Source organism: Caloenas nicobarica, chromosome 3 (genome assembly GCF_036013445.1).
Source record: "Caloenas nicobarica isolate bCalNic1 chromosome 3, bCalNic1.hap1, whole genome shotgun sequence".
NCBI lineage: Eukaryota > Metazoa > Chordata > Aves > Columbiformes > Columbidae > Caloenas > Caloenas nicobarica.
In genome coordinates this window covers 39,615,138-39,637,946 of record NC_088247.1, presented here as the reverse complement: position 1 = coordinate 39,637,946, position 22,809 = coordinate 39,615,138, and the positions used below count along the sequence as shown (strand labels likewise).

The 22,809-nt window shown below is 44.7% G+C and overlaps 1 protein-coding gene across 3 annotated transcripts in view; it reads left to right on the top strand.

Moving 5' to 3' along the window:
* Window positions 1–22,809, top strand: part of BACH2 (BTB domain and CNC homolog 2) — a 187,438-nt gene that overhangs the window by 37,383 nt on the left and 127,246 nt on the right. For 2 of the 3 annotated variants that reach the window (XM_065632173.1, XM_065632171.1), the window contains exon 2: window positions 5,387–5,473. The gene's annotated coding sequence lies outside the window, so the exon portion shown is untranslated. Of the gene's footprint in view, window positions 1–5,386; window positions 5,474–6,486; window positions 6,547–22,809 lie in introns of all 3 variants that reach the window. The other variant, XM_065632172.1, reaches the window with a different exon arrangement.

Below are 22,809 nucleotides of genomic sequence, written 5' to 3'. Positions count from 1 at the left end.
TTTTAAATGTCTCTGAGTGCTTAGTGCTGTCCTGAGAGTAGGGGAATTTTTTTTCTGATAGGTTTTTTGGAGACCTACAATTTGGAACAGAAGGTGGATAGTACAACTCCATAATGCCTTTTATGTGGTATTCCCAACTATAATGTTACTGAGAGCTAGTCTCTCTGCCCCATTTCCCTGCTGATTAAAAATTTGATTTCTTCATTTTGAGTCCTCTGGAGGCAAAATTTCAAGAGGTCAGGGTTGGCTCTGTGGCAGCTTCTTTTCTGTCCTCAATTCCCTAGCCTTATGGCAGAGTGTTTTTCTCTATAGTGACTTTTGCTATAGCAGTTAAAGACAGAAAATGTTTAGCTTAACCCTGAGGCAGCTCAAACCTTGTGCTGGATTAATTAAAAAGTAGTGCTGTGCCCTCCACAGCAGCAGAGTGTTGTTTGGGAGGGGAGCGCAGGGAGGGATGCTGTGCCGTCCCTGCCTTGGCGGGAGATCCCTGCGTCTCAGGGGAGCGGGTACCAGCTCCCGGATCTGCCGTGCAGCTCCCCGAGATGGATTTCGCCTGCAGCACTCTGTTTATAACTCCGCTACCGGAGTGTTTTGATTTCTAACCTTGTTTCAACCCCCTTTTCCATCCTAGGGGAAAAAAAAAAAATTCAAGCCCTTTGGAAGAGGGGCTAGGTAACAAAGCCATGCGTTTCTCCTCCACGTTATGTACTTCATACAAGTTAAAAGGCTCATTCTGCCTTTCATCTTGCAGACTGTTTTCTGCAGATATTTCCTAACTTTTCCCATGACGTTTTCGCCTGGTTCTTCAGAAGATTGTACAGACTGAAAGAGACTATTGTTTCCACCAGAGCACAAGCATGTGCACATCGGCTAATCTGGTTGGTACAGGATTTCTGGAGTGGGTGTTGGACTGAGGAACAGGATTGGGATGTGTGCAGTTAAGAATTCTTGCGAACGGTGTGCTCTTTTATTCTGTAAATAATATCGCATTTCACTTTCTAGGTTCACCATACGTGTTTCTCCAAAAGTACCATGAGATGTAAACAAGGAAATGGCATACAGGAAGATTGCAAAAGCTTTGGTTAGCAGAGATTGGAAAGCTGGTTCAGTTTTTCAGTCCTGTGCCTGGAGACATATCAGCTACTTGATTGAGTAGAGACTCGGTGCAGTTATTTTTCACAAATGTCATTGGTTTAAAATTGATGCTTCATTGTCTTTCTTGCTTTCTCCTTCCCCACGTTTGGGTTTTCATTTTTAAAGTACAGGATAGGCAAACACGTACTTTTTTAGCCTGGCATTTAGGAGACCGATTTTTGGCAACTGAGATGTGTTTTCCAGCTCTTGAGACACTGCAATCTGAACGTAGCGTTGATAACAAATTCTTTCTGCAAAGAAGTTTGCATACATTATGCGTTAGGGGTTTTTTTTTTCAGTTGGATGGTATCACCAGGGAGCAAATAAACTGCCGGTGGTTGTTTTTATTTTACACCTAGGATCTTGTCAGATGCAACCTCGCCACAGTTTTGTTTCCCCTTTCAAGAGTGTTACGTAGAAGACGGTGCTGGGATAATTCCAGCTTCCTGGTGGTGACCCAGATCTCTGCTGGCGATGAGATCTCATCTCCGCTGGGCACAGAGCGAGAGCCGCCGTTGCATTTTCCACTGCTGGTCCGCAGGCATGTTCCCATGCGAGGTTTCCAGCCTTGTCAGCAGCCTTGCAGCGCCTGGGCTGTTGCTGCTGACGTCCCCATGTCTGGCGGCAAAAGGCGGGGTTTGCTTCCACGGTCTGGTTTCACGTTGGTCTCGTAAGAGGCTGTGAGGCAACTCCAGGGTGTTTTTAAGTACTACTTTATGTTTGTGTGAGGCAGCATAGAAAGCTTTTGAGTTTTTTTAGCAGCAACAACGTTGTATAACTGACAGTTCGCTGTATCTTCATTTTAATACAGTTTCCTTGCTCGGGCTGGGCTAGTTGCTGCTTGCGAATGACTGGTTGGAACCAGAGGATGCAGGCTGGAAAGGCTGAGGCTTGCTGGTAGTTTAAGAATTTATGAGGATTGATACTGTGGTTTGTTGATGGATTTTGTCTGGCTGAGATGCTTTCTGATGGATGCACAGGAATTCCCAGGTGTTGATAGTCAATTGACCATAGCCAATTTTGTAAGAGGATGGAGAAGAGAGATTGTGAAGAGGAGGTGGAGGTTTTTCTGATTGCTTTTCGTCTATGGGCTACCATATTTAGCAAAGAGCTTACAGCTTTGCACAGTCGTGTGTTTTTAGCAACTCTGGACCAAATTGCAGCGTTGGCTGTCAGTGAAGGGTTTTTCTGATGCGTACGTGGGACTCAACATGGGTCACCTACCTTCTGGTGCTTCACAGAACACCTGGCTGCTTGCCTGAGTGATATTTCTGAAATTGCAGCTCCATTTCAGCAGCTCATGGGTACAGTATGGAGCACTGGAACCAGTGTGTGAAGCTGCCATTTCCTATCTGAGACTCCTTTTGTGTTAGACAGAGCCCTTGCTGCTATAGTCAGGAATATGTGAACCATGTTTTTGGTGTAGGTTTTCTGCCCTGCACTCCCGAGGATTGGATGTAGGGCAGCTTGGAGGGTTCCTAGCAGTGGAACTCCCTATTTACAGTCAGCGAGTTCATTAGAGCCCTAAATTATTTACCTTAAAGAATTCAAGCCTTGAATTATTTACCTTTAAGGTCTGTCTTCCTGTGTTGCGCATTTGGTTGACTGTAGATCTATGCTCTGTTATAAGCCACGAATGTTTAAGGCAGCGTAATATCTAAGGTGGTTTCAGCTATTTGCTGTTAATTTTATTTTCACACACAAATACATTGCAATATGGTAACTAAGGTCAGAGTGCAACTCGGTGAGATATAAAAAGGATATAAAAAAAAAAAGATATATAAAAATTATTTATTATTAGGATTTGCAGACCTAATTTTAAGTCTTGTGAACGCATGGACAGTTTTGATTACATGATTACACCCTGCTCTTTCCACGAGTCCCCTGCCTAGTGCTGAGCGTGCAGCTGTAGCTGCAAGTCCTGGGCAAGCGCCCTATTCAGCTTCTTGGTTTTTCCCTGCTGTTCTGTGTTTGGCCCCGGGCTTTTATTTATGGCACACTACTCAAATCCTGCTGAAGAAGTTTGTCATTTCCTCACAAACTTCTTCTGTTGATGAGTGTCAGGCTTGAGGGTTTGACAAATGGTTTGGGAAGCGTTGCCACTTCTTTACAGGAAGAGCATTAGAATGAGGACAAAGAATCTTGAGGATCTTAGAGCTTTGCAGCTGAGATCTCTGTACTACGTAGTGTTTCACATACTGGAAATAGGTTTCCCTTTTGCTGAGAGCATTCATTAGTTTTGCTTGAGAGAAGGCAGAGTTTCAGGTGGGTTAGGACCTCGCCATTAACGGCCACTTGGGACGTGCTGGGTGTAAATGGCTGGAGCGGCGCAGCATCGGAGCTGCGTGGCAGCTCTCCAAGGCACGATGGCTCATCTGCCTGAGCCTGAGAGGGGTGGCAGGGAGCGGTGCGGTGGCTGCTGTCTTTGCTGCCAAGAGCTGTCAGAGTTGTCCTGCACTGTGGTCCCACGTGGCTGAGGGACGTCCCGTGTGCCGAGCGCGGTGGGGATCTGCTGCGGCTGGAGAGAGCGAAGGGAGCCGCTGCGGCAGCGCTCCCCTGCCACGTTTCCCTCCCATTTCAGTCTCTCAAATCGACAGCGTTCTCTCTTGCAACGGAGCTTTGCTACACACAAGAAAAAAAGGCAGGATGCAAACAAATGGCAAACGGTGTCCATTGGTGTTGTAGAGGCTTGAAGATGATGCATTGGCAGTGCCGCCGCTGCACAGCCACTGCACAGACCTACTGCAGCCATCCGTGCCCAGCCGGGTTGTCACTCTCTCACCATCCTGCCTCCAATTTTCCGTCCCCATTAAGTGAAATTTCCCATTCTGACGTATTTTTCCCCGCTATCCCCTGGCTCAGCTCTTGGCTGCTCTGTGTTGAGCGTAGATGACTCCAGGCTGCCGGGGCTCTGGCTGGGAGGTCACCTGGAGCAGGGGAGAGGGTTGGTCCCTGCCCTTGCTCAGGAGGTGGCCCTGTCTGGTCAGGAGCAGATGCCAGAGGCAAAGACCAGCTCTCTCCTCCTCAGCCCTGGACTAGACCACGATCTTTGCTTTGTGTGGCACCTGCCTAGTCCCAGGTTTAAACTTCCTGTTCCAGAGGTTGCCAGAATTTATTGAGCCTTTCCAGCCACTTTTTTGGGAATGTCTCTATCAGAGCACTGCAACTGAAACCTTGCAGCAAAACTTTCTGGCAAACGTCCTTGTTGATGATGGACAGAGTATGCCAAATGCCTGAGCCCTGAAATGGCAGGAGGGGTATCACAGCCATATTCTCACCCTGCGCTGCGTGGCTGCATTTAATTCATATGCCCATATGGAGGTAGACAAGGGATCATGTGCGGATGGTTGAGTTGTATCTCCTTAAGTGAAGGGGTTTGTTTTGTTTGCTTTCAGAGAAAGCAATGAAATACCGATCAATATCAATGGCATTTCCAGTACTGAAAATGCAGTTATGTTTTTTCTTTACCTATGATGCATCTTTAGGCTATTCAGAGAGGCTGGTGGGGGTTTTTTGAGGTTGTATCTTAGTTGGGTTTCCACCATATGGGCTTTTTTCTTCTTTATTTAAGTATGGAAATTTCTTATATGAAGTGTACACTTTGCTTCATTGGTGTATTGGCAGAAGAATTTGACACTGAAGCTTAAAGCTACTAATATGTGAAGTGCGGAGTAAACACAGACACTAAAAGAACCTTTTAAGAATTTTAAGTGGAGTCATTGCTTAAATAGTGTTGTAGGTGCAAAGTTCAGGGAAACTGTAGGATTAAGTAATTTACTGTTGATGTAATTTTGCAAGTATTATTTTTACATCACTGCTGCAGTTATTAGTGGCATGTATTTACTACTGAAACTGAAAGAAACTTAAGCAGCTCTCTCTTCCCCCGTATTTCTGCTTTTGGTGGCACGGAGTGTCTCCTTGGCATTGGTCCCGGCGCTGCCAGGCAGGGTGCCCTGGGGAGAGATCAGAGTATTTGGGCACAGGAAAGCTGTGTTCTCCTGTGCAGGTCTGCAAAGGATGGGCTGTGGTACCTCGCTCACCCCTCCAAATGGTTTGTTCTCTGTCACTTCTGTTTGGTCAGCAAGCAATTTTGGGGAAAGGACTTTTTCTTTTTAAATATCTTTATGACACATGGCAGAAAAAAAAAAAAAAAGACCTAAACATCTGCTGGGAAAGCCAACTGCTGTAATGCAAATAATAGATAATCACATGCAGTTAATCGATTTTCTCATTTGTGTTGTTTTTCACACAGAGCGATGAGGCAAGAGAGAAGTTTTTAAAAACAGAAAAATGTGATTGCGAAAACATCATTGTTGGCAGGAGGACTCGGTGGATTCAGGTAATAATGTGGCACCGCTTTTTATTATGCTTTAAAAACTGGCTGGGTTTCAGGCTGACAGTGGCCCTTTGTCAGGGACTGAGGAGTAGAGGAAGGTGACAAGGTATAACAAGACCCAGTGGCTGGCTGTGAAATTAATTCAGACCAGGCGAGAGGGTGTGAGCGTTCCCGCAGCATGGGTGATTGCTGAATAGCACAACACTGCTGGGGTTGCGGGTGTTCCCATCCTTATGTCAGGCTGTTAAATCTGATGTCATTTTTTTTGTTTTGGTTTCTGGGTTTTTTGGGGTTTTTTTGTTTTGTTTTTCCTAAGAGATTCTCTAATTCAAACTCTTACAGCTGCATCATTGTAGGTGGGGAAGCTTCATGCGTGTTTTATCGTAGAAAGTCAAATGATTCGTTGTCCCTTCAGACTCCACAACTCCGAATCTATAAATATTTCCCTTGAATTCCTCCTTCTAAAGATTTCTGGATCAGAGATCATTATCTGCTAAAAGACCCAGATCTAGACTTTTACTGCTTTAGAGGACTACCGCTGGTTGTTTTCTGTGTGTGAATGAAGACAATTTCTTATTGCATGGTTGTAGGAAACCTGATGTGTGACATTTAAGCATGCTACTAATATGTTTGCAACAATCTTATCTTAAAATAATGGACTTTAACATACATAGGTCCTATTTTGCAGGAAATGTAAGTTGCTAGCTAAAAGGCAATTCTTATGTTTTTAATCATTTTAATTGTTTCCCTCACCGAGGGGGAGTGGAAGATGAAGGAGGGGAGTTTACAGTGCTAATTGCACTGCCCTTTCATAATTGGGGCCAGATCCTACCCTCAAACTTCTTAGGCAATCCCAGTGAAGTCATCAGGCTTTTCACAAGCATATGGGTTTTCCCCACACGTATTTGATTACAGGGTAAGGGTCTACAGCATGCTTTTTCATGCACTGATTTCTCACATGTATGCAGAGATTTGGAAAAAGTGCATGTTTTTCAACATAGCCTCTTGGTTTCCAGTGCCTGCTGAAGTGGCAGATCAGCAGAGCTGGTTGCCTTAGACTGAGCTGGTTTTAACTGGTGAGTCCTTTGCATTTTCTTTGTTAGATGCTAGGTGGAAAAAACCACAGTTGTGGCTTTGCATTGCTATATTCATGAGCAAGAAGGATATTTAAACAGCATGTGAATGGGTGTGGATTTGATATTTCCTAGAGCCAGCTTCTTTTTAATATTAAATTGCATACTCCGGGAAGATAGTTGCTGTATCAACATTGGTATAATGACACATTATTAAAAAAATCAATATCCACTCATAGAAACAAGTCCTGGTGTAAGCAGTTGGGTGCTTACAGCTGTGATTTGTATGTATTTGCAAATGTAATGGGCATATTTTTTTTTCCTTGTAGCACTGGTAACTTGGATAAACACTGTATGTGTGACTCATTGCAGAGTATAAACTTATTTTAAAGGAGCAAGTGTGGGATTTGCTGAATATCCTATTGCTTGCATCCCTGAATACTTGCATTAGGTCATGATTAATCTTAAATTGGCCGACCTGAGAGGAACATAACTGCTGATCTCCCATAGGTGACTTCAGAAATAAAAAGAAAGATGGAAGTGCTTTAAAAACATAAATAGTAGTTAGAATTCATAAAATCGTAAAGCAAACATATGGTACAAGGTCTTCTAAAATATAGCACTTGAAAGCTTTTTTTATAGTTTCAGAAAGAGCTTGTTTAGTAATCACATGGAGAGTAAATATTTTCATTCTTCCTTCTTCAGCACTCTCTCATTCCGTTCCTCTTTCTTTTTCTCCTTTTCTTTTCTTCCCCCCCGCCTCCCTCCATCCAGAATCTTCTTAATTTGGTGGGATGTGGCACCAACACCCAATGTGCCTAGAAAGCCCTGTTTGGGGGCAGGATAAAACACTGCTAATTGTCCTCCTGTTGTTCGGTTCATCCTTGAAGTCCTTCTGCAGTCTTGGGATGGAGTTGATGTAATCCCAGCTGAATGCTCCCTGTGCGCCTGTGTGTGAGTGGGATGTGATGGGCGCTGCAGTGGCTCTTGGACCGGTTAAGAATGTGCCTTTTTTTTTTTTTTTTTTTTTTTTTTTACATGTGATACCCCAAGCATTGATTCTGAGGGATGCGATCCCTCTGTGTGTGTGTGTGCAGGGGTGCGAGCTCACGGGGGGTGGCACGTCGCAGCATCCTCGCTCTTCTGCCGCATCTTCAGCGGGGCGGCGTATGGACCCCAGCGCTTCGAGCATCACAGCGGGGAAACGAGGCCACTGCTAAAATGGGGTGAAGGAGGAAGACGGAGGAGTGGGGGGCCAGGTGGGGAGGGGGAGCCGGGGAGGAAGACACGGCTCCAGAGGGAAATACTCTGTGCTTTGCAGTTGCTTGTGTGGATAGAAACCAGATGGTGCGCTGGAACACCCGCTCGCTCGGGCGGCGGTGGAGCCAAACATATGGTTAATGGTTAGGAGAAAGAGCTTTGCAAGCCAGGGCTTTGCTGACTGCCTCGCATTACAGATTGTTGCAGTGTGTCATTACATTGCCAAACTAAGTGCTTAATACCTGCTGCGGGCACTGGGCAGGCATTTGCAGGGAGGATACTGAGGCTCCCCGGGCAGGGTGGGAGGCTGACATCACATGTGTCCCCCGCCACACCCCCCATGCCCCCTTTCCCCACTGGAAACGCCGTAAATCTCCCGTTCTACAAGCTCAAAACCTGCAGCAGGCAGTTTTCCCGTTCTGCACGTCTTTAATCCGTTTATTTCCAACAGCGTCTGGTTGGCTTTGCCCTTTTTATTTTGCCCCTTTTTTTTTTTTTTTTTTTTTTTTTTTTGGGTCCCCAGGCAGCCAAGTTCACCTCGGCTGCAGCACCGCACTTACATGTCTGGCATCCGAAGTTCCTGCTCTGGGAGCTTTGGGCGACACCAGGACCATGTTATCTAAGGAACTGCTGAGCTCATTCATCTCCTTTTCACGGCCCGCTTCCTTTTATTTTTAGCCAAATCCGTCAGGCCTGACAGGCGGGTAATTTGAGCCAGAGAAAGGGCAAAGCTCCAGGTCCTTTCCACAAAGCAATTCTTCTCCTCCCTCCTGGGAAGGCTCCAAACTTGGCCTGCTCCAGGCAGATGGATTTGTTGAGTCATGTGAGATCATTTACACAAAAACACAGCAAGGCAGTGAAAAGGAAAAAAAAAAAAAAAAAAAAAGGAAAGAAAAAGAAGGAAAAAAAAAAAAAAAAGGTGGGGGGGAAGGGGTGGGAGAGCGTGCGCTGCCGGGGCTGCTGCGAGCGTAGGAAATGTGCTGCGAGGCAGCTAGACAGAGGAATGCAGCAGATTCATTCTTGTATAAGGTAATGTCTCGTTTACAGTACAGGGTGGAGCCACCGCTGAGGAGAAATCACTCGAAAACAGATTACTCATTGAAAACAAAAATTCTACTTAAAAATAAATAATAACAATTAAAAAAAAAAAAAAAATCCCAACAAACCAACCAACAAGCAAGCCGCGCACAACAAAGGCAGTGTTGTTGACAGCACCGGATTACAGTAGCGGTAAACTCCGGGCTGGGAGGTTGCTGCAAAATGAGTTTGCTCCGTGATGCAACCGGAGTTTGCTTTGTCTTGCCGCCAGCACGAGCGGGGTGGCGGGGAGAGGGAGCCCGACGGCAGCAGCAGAGCTTCCCTCTGTCCTGGGATGGTTTCAGGTGGTGGGGAGGGATGGAGGGAGGGATGCAGGATCCCGAACAGGCAGGATGCGCTGGGGAGTCATTAACAGTGAAAATGGGGGGAATATGTGCATGGTGGGGGTGGGGGAGAGCCTCTTGTTTTGGTTTTGAACTGGTTATGGCATGATCTTCATTACATTGGGGAGTAAATTGCATGTATTCAGTTGAATGTTGATTTTTGTTATCGTTTACGACCTAAGCTAACCCCAACATGTTGGTTTTGGTTTTTTTAAGTGGGTGGTAAGAGAGAACATCAAACTTGGGGCTTTTTAGATGTTGATGCATCCTGGAGAATTAGGTTGGGTTAATTTATGCAGTGTTCTAACGAGATGCGTTCAAACCTTTAAATAGACATGGGCTGTATTTAAATATTGTTAATATAACTTCCAGTTACTCCAGATTTCTTAGCAGGGCAATATCTGAATTATCACAGGGACAAAACACCAATATTAAAAATCAGAGTAGGAGCAGAAACTGGGACTGGAAATTGGAAAATGTGCAATCAAACAAGTCCAACGCAAAGCATGTAATTAAATTCTCGGCTGCAGTTAAGGAACTCACAGGAGCGCGTAAGTGTGGGTTTATATTTTAACTTGACCCTTTCCCCCACTGAGCAGCATCTTCTGCAGACTCCACAGTGGTGTCCACTGAGGTGCTTTCGTCTGGGGAGGGTTTGTCTGGAGCCTGCCTCCCTCTGCTTGACCTTGTCATCCCTTTTTTCTCCTCCTGCTTCTTTTTCACACTTTTGTCTGAAAGACAGCTCGCTTTCCCAGCCCACTTGCCCTACCCGGCTGAGCACGTTCGGCATGGGGAGGGCTTTCACTTCTCACACTTAAGAGTTTTCTCACTTGGTGGAAACCTTTTGTCTTCTGTGTCTCTTGATCAGGCCGCCTCGTTAATTATGTTGAAGGAGCACTTGGCAGCACCCCGAGTCCTGGCTGGGGTCCTGCACTGCACAGACCCACAACGGGGTCCCTGTCCCTCAGCTTACAGCTGATGTCTGGGGTGAGGACAAGGAGTGGGATAAGAATATAAAGATGGCCAGGCTTAGGACTGGACCCAGACCATGCAATAAGATGTGGCCATAGCACAGCAGCTTTGGAGGAGAAATGGCTATAGATTGCTCTGAGATCCTCATAAGGTCCCAGGGAAGGACAGTGGTGATATTTGTGCTGTTTGCATAGTTACTGTAACTTTCTTTCTCCTCTCCCCCAAAATGCCTAATTATCCTACATTTTCTGTTGCTGTGAGCAACACTTCCCGTCGTTACCCAGAGCTGCAATTCCAGTTAAATTCTCACTTTATGAAGCTAATCTCCCAGCAGAGGCTGTGGGATTTCCAAAAGAAAAGAAGGTTGTGGGGAGCCAAAGTTTTTAAGATTTTTTTGTCTTGGTGGACAATTCTGCATAACTCCTCTGTTAACTGTTCATGTTCATTATCAGTTGTGAGCTCAGTGGCTTCATCTCTATTTGTGGCACTTAGAAGACCAATATCTCCTTTTTCCACCCTGAAGATGCTGAATGCCTGGCTTTTGGCATCTTTACGTTGGACATCCAGCCTGACTAGACAGGTTTCAGGAACTGTTCATGACCTGACTATCGGGGAAAATCAGCCTTACTCTTCCTTCCCCCTCTTTCACGGCTGCTCAACTTCCTCCCCTTTTTCTAAAATTGTGTTGTCTATAAGATGCTATCAGCCCTGTAATCCTTTTATCTCGCTTCTCCTATCATCTTTATTCTTCTGCTCCTATTGCCTCTTCCTCTCTCTCACGATTAGACCAGAAATTTCTCTACTGCCAGTATCTCCCCTCCTTGCACATACCGCGGCGCTGCCTCCTTTGGGATCTGAGGAAGGATGAGTTTGGAGTTTGTACGTGTTGTGTCATGTCCCACGCTTGGCTTCAGTTTGCACAGGTAGAGGGCATCGTCTATGGTAATTTTTCTTTCATTGCTGCCTTAAGCAAGCAGCTCGCTCTTCGCGTAGGTTGGAGGATGAGCAGGAGGTCCTTGGTGCAGGAGGCACCAAGCACCTCTTGCTGACGTTGCTCTTTCCAAAGTGATGTAACTTTCGTTGTTTTGTTTGCTTGCTTTTCTCTGGGCTTGGGAGCACCATGTTTCCTTCTAAAGACCTTATTCTGTGCCGTAATTGTATAACTTTCCTCGATCTGAAGTTGTGCCAAGGAGAGACGCTCTGGGAATGAGATAACTCTCTACTTTTGAGCTCAAATTATCCCACCTGACAGGATCAGATAGCAATTGCCTCTTGTAGAAAACTTGGGTAAGCTTTATAATCCTCCACAGAGGGAAAGACAGGCTGAAGAGTGATGTCTAAGATGAGCTGGATGATGACCTCCATGTATGGCAAGTGTTCATTTCTGGGACTTACTGAATAACCTCAAAAGAAAGAAATCTCTAGCCTGACAGCTTCCCCCTTTCAGAAAGTCACAGAAGTTATGGTGTAGTGGTGGCAATTTCCTCTTCTTCATGTATGGATCTACAGGGCATCCCAGGGGGAGAGGTGATTTTTGTTCTGAACAGATGAATCTACATTTCCATGGAGTTTTTTAAGGCATTACATCTATGGAAGTTTTTCTCATCCAGTGATGAACTGGTGCAGCAGTGAAGTGCAGGACTGTTCGTAAGGTATTTGGAAACCTAGTTGTTTTCTGGTTGCAGCCAAATCCCATTAACTCTGATTTCCCTGCTTCCTTTTCCTCCTGTTGAGCCTTCTGGATAGCGGCTTCTCTTAACAGCTTGTTTGGAGAATCTGCTCCAAAAAGCTCCCAGCCGCTCCCGCTCCTCTCAAAGCAAGGGAAGCTCTGGGAGCAGCTTATCACCCGCTGACTTCCATTTCTGCTAGGAAGTCTCCATCGGCCATAGACCAAACAAGCTTAAATCTCTTTCCCTTCCATTTGGTCAAGCGCAGCAGAGGTAGAAGTCCTTCTGGAGATTAAACTTTGCCTGTTTGTTTAGTGAGACATCAATCCTGACAGCACAAGCCTGTATAAAATTTGCTTCTGTAATTCCCTTGGAGCATTCTTAGGGATCATTGAGAGTTGTCTGAGAGTTTCTGGCGAGGAACTGTGAGCGCCCTCTGACACTGCCCTAGCAGCAGCAGGTTTTTCAAGTTTGTGTTAAAAAATATCAAGTTGTTTTAAGGCTCTGTTCACTCCATTAGCTTTTCACTAATAGTTCCTGTATCATTATTAACTGGTAACGTGATCCTTTAGTTTTTTGCCTTGATTCTGTTAGAAATTAAATTGGTGTCAGCAAAAGCTGCTTCTGATCACATGCTGTAAAAAAGTCTTTTTTACTGTTTTGCAGCCTTTGTGCAATTAATGGGAACGTACTGTTGCTCCCTGATAAATTCATTAATGTTTAATAGATATTTGTGAGCCATATTTGCCATTAAGTAGAAGTATTACAGCTTGTGAGGCATTTTGGTGGCTAAATAGCTGGGATTAGACACTCCAGTTACTCATGTCAGTCATTTTCCTGTGTCCGTACCAAACTCTGTGTGTTGCACAAGTATTTTTAGTTACAGCCTTGTCAGATTTGTTTAAGGAGATGTCCTCATTTTTCAGAGATATTTATCCATGAATGAGTGGAGTTATATTAGTGGGGGTTTTTTTCTCAGTTGATCAAATTCTCAGTGCTAAGATGAAAGGCCCACTCTTACTTTCAAAAGTAAGACTTGCTTTTGCAGGAGTAATTTATCTTCTGTATCCGCTTCTCTAATTGCAGCTTGTAAAGACCCTAAAGAGTCCTGCCAGTCAATGATTTCCTTACTGCAACCAGTGAAAGATCAGATTTAAAATGCGTGTAACTGATGCTCAGTTCTACATTTAATACCGCTCGATTACTATGGTCACAGCATAAATAAATGCATTTGATAGCTTACTTGATCATGCAAATGTTGAATGTCTTCCTCCTTCACCAGAATACTCTTTTTATCAAAGATATCTGCTGTCATAGAGCCCTAAGCTGTTGATTAGGTAAAAGGGAATGCCATATATGGGAAAATAAACCAGCACCCACGGTGTAGCTTCTTACTAGAAAAATAATGAAATTTCTTTTAGCAACTTCAGCCTGTTGTTTCTGTTTGCGTACTTTCTCGAACTTAATAAAAAATACTGAAAAAATAAAGTTGTCAGGCCTTCTTTGAGGGGATGGCATAAATAATTAACATGGAATATCTGTCTACTCATTTTAGGGTTGGTTGCTTATTGGCTCCCACATAGTACCATGAATGGGTTTGAAGCCCCTGTGGTGGGCTTGGGCTGTGCTGGACCAGCTCAGACTTGTTGCTGCCCTTCTCAATGCCATTCACTGTGATTAATGCCGTTCAGATGGATGGCAGAACCCAGGTGGTTATTAATTGTCTTCTCCTTGGAAGCACCACTTGAGTACAAGCCGGTGATGTTGGAGACAACAGGACCGTGTGCCGCTCCAACGGAGGACATCTCGCGTGGGTATCACATCTCGCATGGATGGCACTGCTCTGCCGAGGGTATGGGTGGCACAGCCAGACTCGCTCAGCTGTGCTTTTTGAGAGTGAAAGGTGAAAAGGACAAGGGCAAACCACGGTCTGAAGCAGACTCTTGCATCTGGCGGGCCTGTTCTTGGGTGACGCTCATTTGGTTACGCAGCTGAAGTGCAGCGAGAGTTTCACCCCTGCCCACGGGCTGACAGTCACATGCCCAATGGGAAGTTATTTTTCTGCTGGGTTTTGCCCCTTGTGAGTGTTGTCATCGGAAATAACAGCAAATAAAGGGATGGAGGTTTATGTGGTATCATGGCCTGTTCACCATTTAAAATTAATCTAATGTGATTAATTCTCTGTGGGGCAAAGGGGGAGAGGAGTTCGTGCCCTAAACTCTAGATAATTTTTTGTATTTAATGCTAATTTTAACCCTGAAGCATCAGTGAGTTCAGTAGAGCTCAAAGTGCTGCATTTAGCCTTCATCGAGAAACGCTGGATAGCATCACTGGAAGAGCTGTGACAGCAGGGACTTCCAACAAGCACACAGTGGTACTTCTAAAAGAACTAAAGGTTGGTATTTCCAAACAGAAGTAGAGATGCACGTGAGGTGGTGACACATATTTTGATTTTCAGTACAGTAGGTGGCAGGAGAGACAAAGCAACAGCTTGGCTGAGGTGGCTGCTTGTCCACATGCTGCAATAACAAATGAAGGCCGCACCACATCTACACCCAATACTCTGGAAAGAAAGTGATGTCGTATTGCCAGGTGCTTTTGTGAGGTCTGTCATCTGGTATGATAAACACTGGGACATGAGAATGTGGGGTTAACCCCAGCTGGCAAATAAGCACCACACAGCCACTCACTCACTCCCTCCTGGTGGGGTCGGGGAGAGAATCGGAAGGGTAAAAGTGAGAAAACTCATGGGTTGAGATAAAGACAGCAAGTAAAGCAAAAGCTGCACATGGAAGCAAAGCAAACAGGGAATTCATTCAGCACTTCCCATGGGTGGGCAGGTGTTCAGCCATCTCCAGGAAAGCCAGGCTCCATAATATGTAATGGTTACTTGGGAAGACAAACAGCATCACTCCAAACATCCCCCCCTTTCCTTCTTCTTCCTCCAGCTTTATATGCTAAGCATGATGTCATATGGCATGGAGTATCCCTATGGCCAGTTGAGGTCAGCTGTCCCAGCTATGTCTCCTCACAGCTCCTTGTGCACCCTCAGCCTACTCGCTGGTGTCGTGGCATGAGAATCAGAAAAGGCCTTGACTCTGTGTAAGCCCTCCTCAGCAATAACTAAAACATCTCTATATTATCAACACTGCTTCCAGCACAATTTCAAAACATAGCCCCATACCAGCTGCTATGAAGAAAATTAACTCTGTCCCAGCCAAAACCAGCACAGAATGTTAGACACATGTTAAATGCCACACTGCGCACTGTATCTTGTGTTTCTATGATGTCTTCTGGTAGGCATCAGGCACTAAAGGTTCAGTGGCAGCCTTAGCCAGTGCCAGTTATGGCTGTTCATCCCCTTTCTCTCCCCACTGTGTCCTTGACCAGGACTCCCCCCCGCTTCCCTCTTGCACCTGCTTTGGTGCTCATGAGGCCCTACCATGAGATGCTTGATGGAGTGAATCCAGCCAATAGCTAACGAAACTGAAGACATGGTTGGATTTTGGGCAACTCAGCAGAAGCATCTCCCCTCGTGCTCGTGAAAGTAGGGTTGAGGAAAAGGAGCAAGTGATATCAAAAAGGGACTGATGGCTTCAGCCTGCAGTAGAGCTGCACTCTTAATCTACCACCCCTGTCAAACTGGGCGGAAGATGCAGTGGATAGTGAGGTAGATACTGGATACTTTTCTAAGCAAACATCTGATATTCTTTGGCTTTGGATCTTCCAATAAAGTAATTTTAAAAGTCTAAAGAACATGTCCTTTCTGAGGATACAAGAGTCTTTCCTAATGGAGAGGCAAACTGAAGTAGTGAAATTAGTGGTGTTTTCCCTTCTCTCTCTTATACGTATGTCTCCTTTTTAAATGTGAAAGGGATGTTCCTCATCCCACTTCAGTTAAGATGAGCAGATTGTCTCATTTCTTATTTGTCGAAGATTTGGCCTCCCGTTGCATGCAAGGACAAACTCTGCTCTGGTGCCATGTAACTTGAGCAAAGTCAATGAAGTTGCGTTTGTAAAACAGAGAAGGTGGTTTGGCTCAGGGTTTGTAACTGGAGAAAGGAAGTATTTTTGTCCATTGATTCATAGGGAATTAGTGTATGGCTAAAACAGGTCTATCCATTTGCTGTGCTTTTTTTTTTCCAATGATTGTTTTCTGGAGGACTTTCGGAAACAGCTTTATTGTGTAGGCCTGCCAGAGGGTCTTTAATTTGCCTTAGAGCCAAAAAGTATGGACATTATTTGATTCATACTTGTCAGAGGTACCTTTGCATACCAGCTTCCAATTACTACTTCAGTCCTTCTTTATCTGTATTTGAACATAAACTTTGAATTCTGGCCTAAATTCTGCATATTAATTTGTTGAGAAGCACTGTTGAACAGCTCCTCTTCATTGCTTGTATTCTGTTTCTGTGACTGCTGGTTTCATAAGATTTTTGTCAGCATTTTACAGAATATTCATGTCGGTTCTGTCATTGAAGTTGGCTGAGAATTGAACTAGTGTTGAAGTTGTAAAACTGTCAGTGTGATGGAGTGGCAAGGACAAGACATCTGTTCAGGTGCTTGCTCAGTTGTCTTGGCTGGAGAGTTTGACTGACCCATAGATAGAACCTAAGTACATCTGGGCATCTCAAAGAGCATGAAATATCACCCTCATACTGGTGATAAATGGAGGCAAGAACACAGTGATTTATTGAAGGTCATGGAGGAAATCAGAAAGGTTAGGATCTAGGTCTTCTGTACCCCAGGAAGCTGAATCTCGTGATTTCTAGTATGATGACATTTGCTTCCTCTCCCCTGAGAAACGTGAGACTCTTCCCATTGTTAAAATGCCTGTTCTTGTCACAGGAGGCATGGGCACACATTTACAACTTGGGAATTAAGTTTGGCTCATTGCCACGAAAACCGGCATATTCAGAGAGTGGCTAGTTGTAGCTATAGTGTGCCGTATTTCAAGGGGAAATGGCCTGAGAGGCACAACCAACAGTTAGTAGCTGCTCTGTTGGTGCTTACACAAAATGCAGAGAGTTTAGTAGCTGGACCAGAGGAGGGACCTGGGCACACACCGAGTTTGAGCAGCTTTTGGGCTGCTCCATCCGTGAAGCCATGCAGTCCCATGCAAGGACAGGTCCTTTCTCATACAAAATTAAAGAATAAGATCTTGTTGGCTAAATTTTCCTTAAATAGACTGGTATCTTGCAAATACTGATATGTTGATATAAATTGTATGGCTGCAAATAGCTAATTGTTTCTGTAACCAGGCTTAATTGTGGAGTGCTCTGCTTGGTGAAGAGGATCAGGAAGGAGTTCATATTATTTTAAAGCAGTAGCTGTCTGAGGCTAATTATGAAAAACATGCCAAGTTGAAATACCCATTTTTTTAAATGAATTTCCATAAGCAGCTCATAGACAGATTTATGCTGTGCTGGAAGACGTCTCACTGCACTTTAATGTAGATACCTGGTTTGGTGATTAGGAAAAGATTGTTAAACAACTGAAATTTAAATACCGGTACAGCTTCATTGTAATAATTTCCCCAAAGGCACTTTGGTAATTCTGCTAAATAGAGAGTTTAATAGACTTTAATAATGTGTACTTTGGAGACCCTATACACAAAGGAATTATGCATAAAACATTCATTATGGTAAACTGCTACCTTTGCATGTAACAAGGAATCTGTCAAAAACAAAACCGGTATGTTGTGTGTGGCAACACATTATTGAGTGTCAACGGACAGAAGTCATTATCGCCACGTTACCTATCACATCACCTGTTGTGATCGAAGTTGCAGCTCATATCGTTTTACCTAACAGTGAATGAATTATCTGAGGTAGATGTGAGTTTATTTTCTGAAAAGTGCTTTGCTGGCAGGAGGGCTGTGGTGGTTCACAGGGCTTTGTTTTCGTTTTATGCGCCTGTTCGGTGTCAAGAGAAGAGAGAACCTGGTAGGAAATGTAAAAATTAAAAAAAAAAAAAAAGCAAACAAGAACAAAAAAAGCAACCTTAGTAAGCAGCTCTAAGTGAGTTTAGTGTTGGATTTTGATTTTATTTTGCTGTGCTGCTGCTGAGGGCCCCGCTGGAGAACAGGCGAGAAGGAGGAAGGAGCAGATGCTTTTGGTAGAACAGTAGGGCATTTATCTCTTTTAATGAGGTAACATCATTAGTGCTGACAAAGTGCTGCAAATCAATACGTGTAATGGACTGCTGCTGCCTTTCAGTAGTGCACGGGCTGTTGTACTTCTGAACATTCAAATCTGCTGAATCACAGGTCAGGCTTTATCTACTGTCTGATTCTGTTTTGTTTTGGGTTTTTTAGCCGTTTTGCTTTTCCCCCTCCCTAATCTTTGATTTCCAAGAACTGGCACACACCTCCAGGATATGTGTTGGGGCAGCAGAAGTGTACTGATTTTAGAAGCATGAGAGCACATTGAAATGCTGCGTACGTCTATTGCAGTGCCAGGACCTTCTCTTTAATTGGAAAGAGTGGGGTTGCTGATGTCTATTTGAGCCTGATTCCTTCTGCCTAAAATGGCTGCAGGTTTTGTTTTGGGTGGTGTTTTTTGTTTTATTGTTTGGTGTATTTTTTTTTTCCTTTGCCCTCTGCCTGCTTCCTTTAGAGCAGGGATGTAATGTCAGCCACACTAATCATGTCAGCTGGTGGCACTGATGACCCTGACATTCAGCAACAAAGAGCTGTAGAAGAAAGGGGAGAGCGAGTTGGCCGCGGCACCGGACAAGCAGCAGCAGCGGGTGGGGGGATCTGCAGGTCAAGCATTTGTCTGTACATGCTCCGTTGGTGTAAAAATCTGGTGCCCGGTTGTATGCAAGGTGTCCGAGGGACGAAACAAGGTGGATGTCATTGGAGATCCATCCTTTATTCCTCTTCAGATGGTAAATGTGACATTGCATGACTATAACAGTATGAAAATAAAACAAACAAACAAGCAAACCAGCAAAACTAATCAGAATTTGAAAAAGCCTGGAGGATTTAATAATGTCTCTGTTAAAAATTACTTAATTCCCCCAGAACTCCCATCAAAACCATGTCATCCTCCACCACAAATAGGTAGCATAACCCACACGTTTGAGGTACACTGTCTATTTATCGGAGGGCCTGAAAGTGACACTTGTGCGTCCGTGCTGATTCCAGGAAAAGAGCCTGTCAGTAAAAAAGATTGATCTGAATAGATCACGCACGTCAGAAAAAAACGCGGTTCCTCTTTCTTTTTTTATCTGCATGCCCCTCCCATCCTGGGCTTCCCAACACCTGTTTGTGGTGAAAGAATATAAACAGAATTGCAAGATTCCTCAGCATTAACTGTTGCCTGACAGCTCCAGCTAAGCACTGCGAGGTCATCTGCTTTTTCCTCTTTATATTTGCTCCTTGCTCCTTGCCACGCATCCAGTGAGCCACTGCAGCATCCCCAGCTGGTACCATCCCTGGTGGAAGGCCTCCACATGTTTGTACCCTGCCATGCCCTGAAAGTCAGTCATGTTTGCGTGAGCCACTACAAATCCAGAGTTGGGGTCTCTCATTGCCTACCCCTCGCATGTTACCCTTGGACCAAGCTGGGGGACATGACTGAGAGACAAATAAGGTCACAGCTGGTGGGGCCACAGCTGGTGGGGCCACATGTTGGCATGTACTGAAGTATCATCCAGTAATAACACGGCTGAGCATCGTTTTGTGTCGATAGTAGGTAAGGCTTCATTAATACTTGTTACTTTTGTTAAATTTAATTAGTGTTCCCACTGGAGAGATCAGAGGGGCCCGCTTCAGCATCACCCAGGATACAGTCAGCGTTCCTCGCTGCTGAAACAACAGCATGGTTCCTGCAAAGCAACAGCCTCACTAGCAGCTTGTTACCCCCTTGTGCTCTCAGATGTCTTGAACTGACAGAAAGTAATGTCCAACAGATGTAGCAAAGGTAATCATCTTGGAAAAGCGCTAAAGACTTGGTTTTGGTTTTCCCCCCACGCCCTGACAGAACATCCCTTTTATAAATCAATGTTTCTACATCTCATACCACAGGCTTTCTGTGTTATTTTACTCCAACAGTGAAACCAAAGTTCACTTACCTCCCTTCCAAGGTTGGGATTACAAAAACCTTACACACATCTCGCCCTCCTCTCCCGCTGCAGTCACACCGGTCCAGTAAATAAATACTTGGCTGAGTTTTACCACCCTTTACCCAGTTAACTAAAAACAAATGCCTTCTGCTTTGTGAAAGGCAAGTTGTGCCTACTTCTGTTGCTCCAGCCAGCAGAGTTTCTCAGCCAGCTTGGCCGCCAAGAGACTGATTCCTTTTCAGTGACTCTGAAACAGTTACCACATCTTTCTGTGATCAGCGTATGAAAAGAAAATAACATAGTCGTGGGCTCCAAGGAGGGCAAATAGCTGGTCATACCCTTTCCCAAGACTACAGATGACCCACCATTGCTTGCCTTTCCTTAGTAAAACTGGGGCAAAAGTGTGATGGAGAGCAAAGGGACAGGGGATGGAAGGGTTTGAGAAGATACGAGCTGTTCATATTACAGGCTCCTTTATTAAGATTATCTGCTTTTTTTTTTTTTTTCTCATGGATAGTGCATTCAAAATATTTTAGCACTCCATCTGAGCTTGGCACAGCTTGTCAAGAGGAGAAAATGCAGAGCTGCTCCTTAGTATTATTTCAAAGTAGACACAGAGGTGACCCTGCTGCAGGTTCGGCCGCTCGTAATGCTTGGTGGTTACCTCTCGTCGCAAATACAGGGCAAAGCACTGATGGAGAAGCGCTGCTAGTGTGCAATTGCAGCACTGGTGGGCCAATTCGTGTTTGCCTGACTTTCCTGGGTGGTCGCCTGGCTTGTACGCAGCACATGGAAACAGATCTTCTGGAATGTGAAACTGTGCCTTGTGCATTTCTCCCACAAGTATTTTGTAGTTTTGACTGGCATGCGTGAAGGAAACAGAGAATAATAGAAAAAAAAAAACTTCTATAACTCTTCAGCTGTGCTTCCTTTTCATACCAAGGTTTTGCATTTAAAGTAAAACAACCAGTCCGTGTTATTGTGACAGTCTTTTTTTAAAGTTTAATGATGAGTTTTCTGGTAAATGACTGAAGAGGTATTTTTGTGTCCTTAAACTCATTTCCACTTTAGATAGTGGATACTTCTGTGTGTCTTCACTCAGGTAAACTGAATCAATGTGGGTTTAGTGATTGGCTAATCCGATTCTTAAAAATTCGGAAGATCCCTTTGTCCAAGTTAGATTTATTTGATTCCCGGTTTTACAGAAAAAGTTTGTCAAGGGATCTTGAGTGTTTGAGATTTTTGTTGTTGTTGTTCTTTTCTTTTTAGTAGTGATGTTATAAACCAGTAAGTATCCAGGCTTTTGTAAGTCTCATGTATGAGTGCTGTACATGGGATGAGGAGAGAAGAACGTATGCCTAGCATCTCTTTCCTTGTTCTCAAGATGTGGCTGCCATATACTTACTAGCTCTGTGGTCATGGCTCCTAACGTTTGGTGCAAGATAGAAGCAGCATGTTTTTTCAGTCCCTTCACAGACAGAAAAGACAGGTCCTTGGCAGCAGGACTCCTTTCTCCATCAGGTTCAGCCGCACAGCCTAGGAAAGGCAGCCCGCAAACCTAAGTTGTTCTTTCATAGCATGTTGAGGATCCAGCTTTGGTCCAGCTGTGAATCAACCACTTAACGCTGAGGATTTTTTACCACCAGAGAAGTCACCTCCCTCTAACAGTGGGATCTTTGCCCTGGAAGTGAGAGCTTAACAAGACAGAAGCATTTGGAAGGGGCATTGGAGCAGTAATGGTACATACATTAACAGCACTAAAGTAGTGCAGGAGCATGGAGGGGTGAATGGGCATGTGCGAGTCAAAGAGAAGATGCTTGCTCTTCCCGCTCCTCTTCCCTTGGAGGTAGCCCCATCCTCCAGGGGCATGGTCCTGGTTTTGGGAGGGATGCCTGAGCGCTCAAGTCACTTAGCTTCTGAGTTGTGTAAATCTGAAGATAAGCGTTTTCATTGTTTGCAAGGTGCCTTGCAGTCCTCTGCTGGGAACGTATACAAAGTATACATGTAAAAGGCACTCCTGCCTTTGCAGTGACTTTCAAATTAAATCTCTTGTATTTCTTTACCACGGCAGCTCCCTAGCCTGCTTTGTCAGCAACTCACTGAGATGCTTCCAGTGGTTTACAGCTCTTGGCTTCATCGGGCAAGAGCGATCTGTAATCCAGGGGTGTACAGGTAAGGGAGCCCTTCAGAGGCTTGTGGAAAAGGAACGATGCATTCAGCTTGATACTTAAAGAAGGTGAATATTCTGATGGTTTCCCACTGTGTCGCGCTATTCAGTTTCAAAAATTGTGGCCTGCATTTATCCTCTCAGTAGAACGAGGCACTCTAGCTCCTGGAGGAGACCGAGGAGTGTACACTTAATTGCTTTGTGAATGATGTGAAGTCTTGGAATGCAATCTAGCCATTGCTCATTAACTAGCTGAACCTATTAAACCTGGACAGCAAGCAGAACTGAGTCGGCAGCCCTTGATTGCAGGCAGCTAATGGAGCTGTGGGAGCAAGCTGTGACTGCAGAGCGGAATTGGCAGTAGACTCCCGTCAACCTTCTCTGTTTTGAACTTGCCTTACACTCCATTTAGACTTCTGGCTTAGAGACAGATGATTTCAGAGCAGCGAGGAGCGGGGGGAAGGCGGAGGGTGGAAAGCATTGTCTTCCCGGCTATGTTAGCTTTGATCTGAAGTTAAAAGCGAACCACAATTCGAATGGCATCAGTAATTTGACATTTAAACCTGCAGAAGCAGCGAGATTTGTCATCTGGCTGTGGCTGGCTTTGATTATTGATTGGGTCTCACGCAGATGGTTCCACTACACAATGCTAAAATAAAAGAAAATGCCCAAAGAATGTGACTTGGCATCTAGTCGGTGTTTTTTTAGC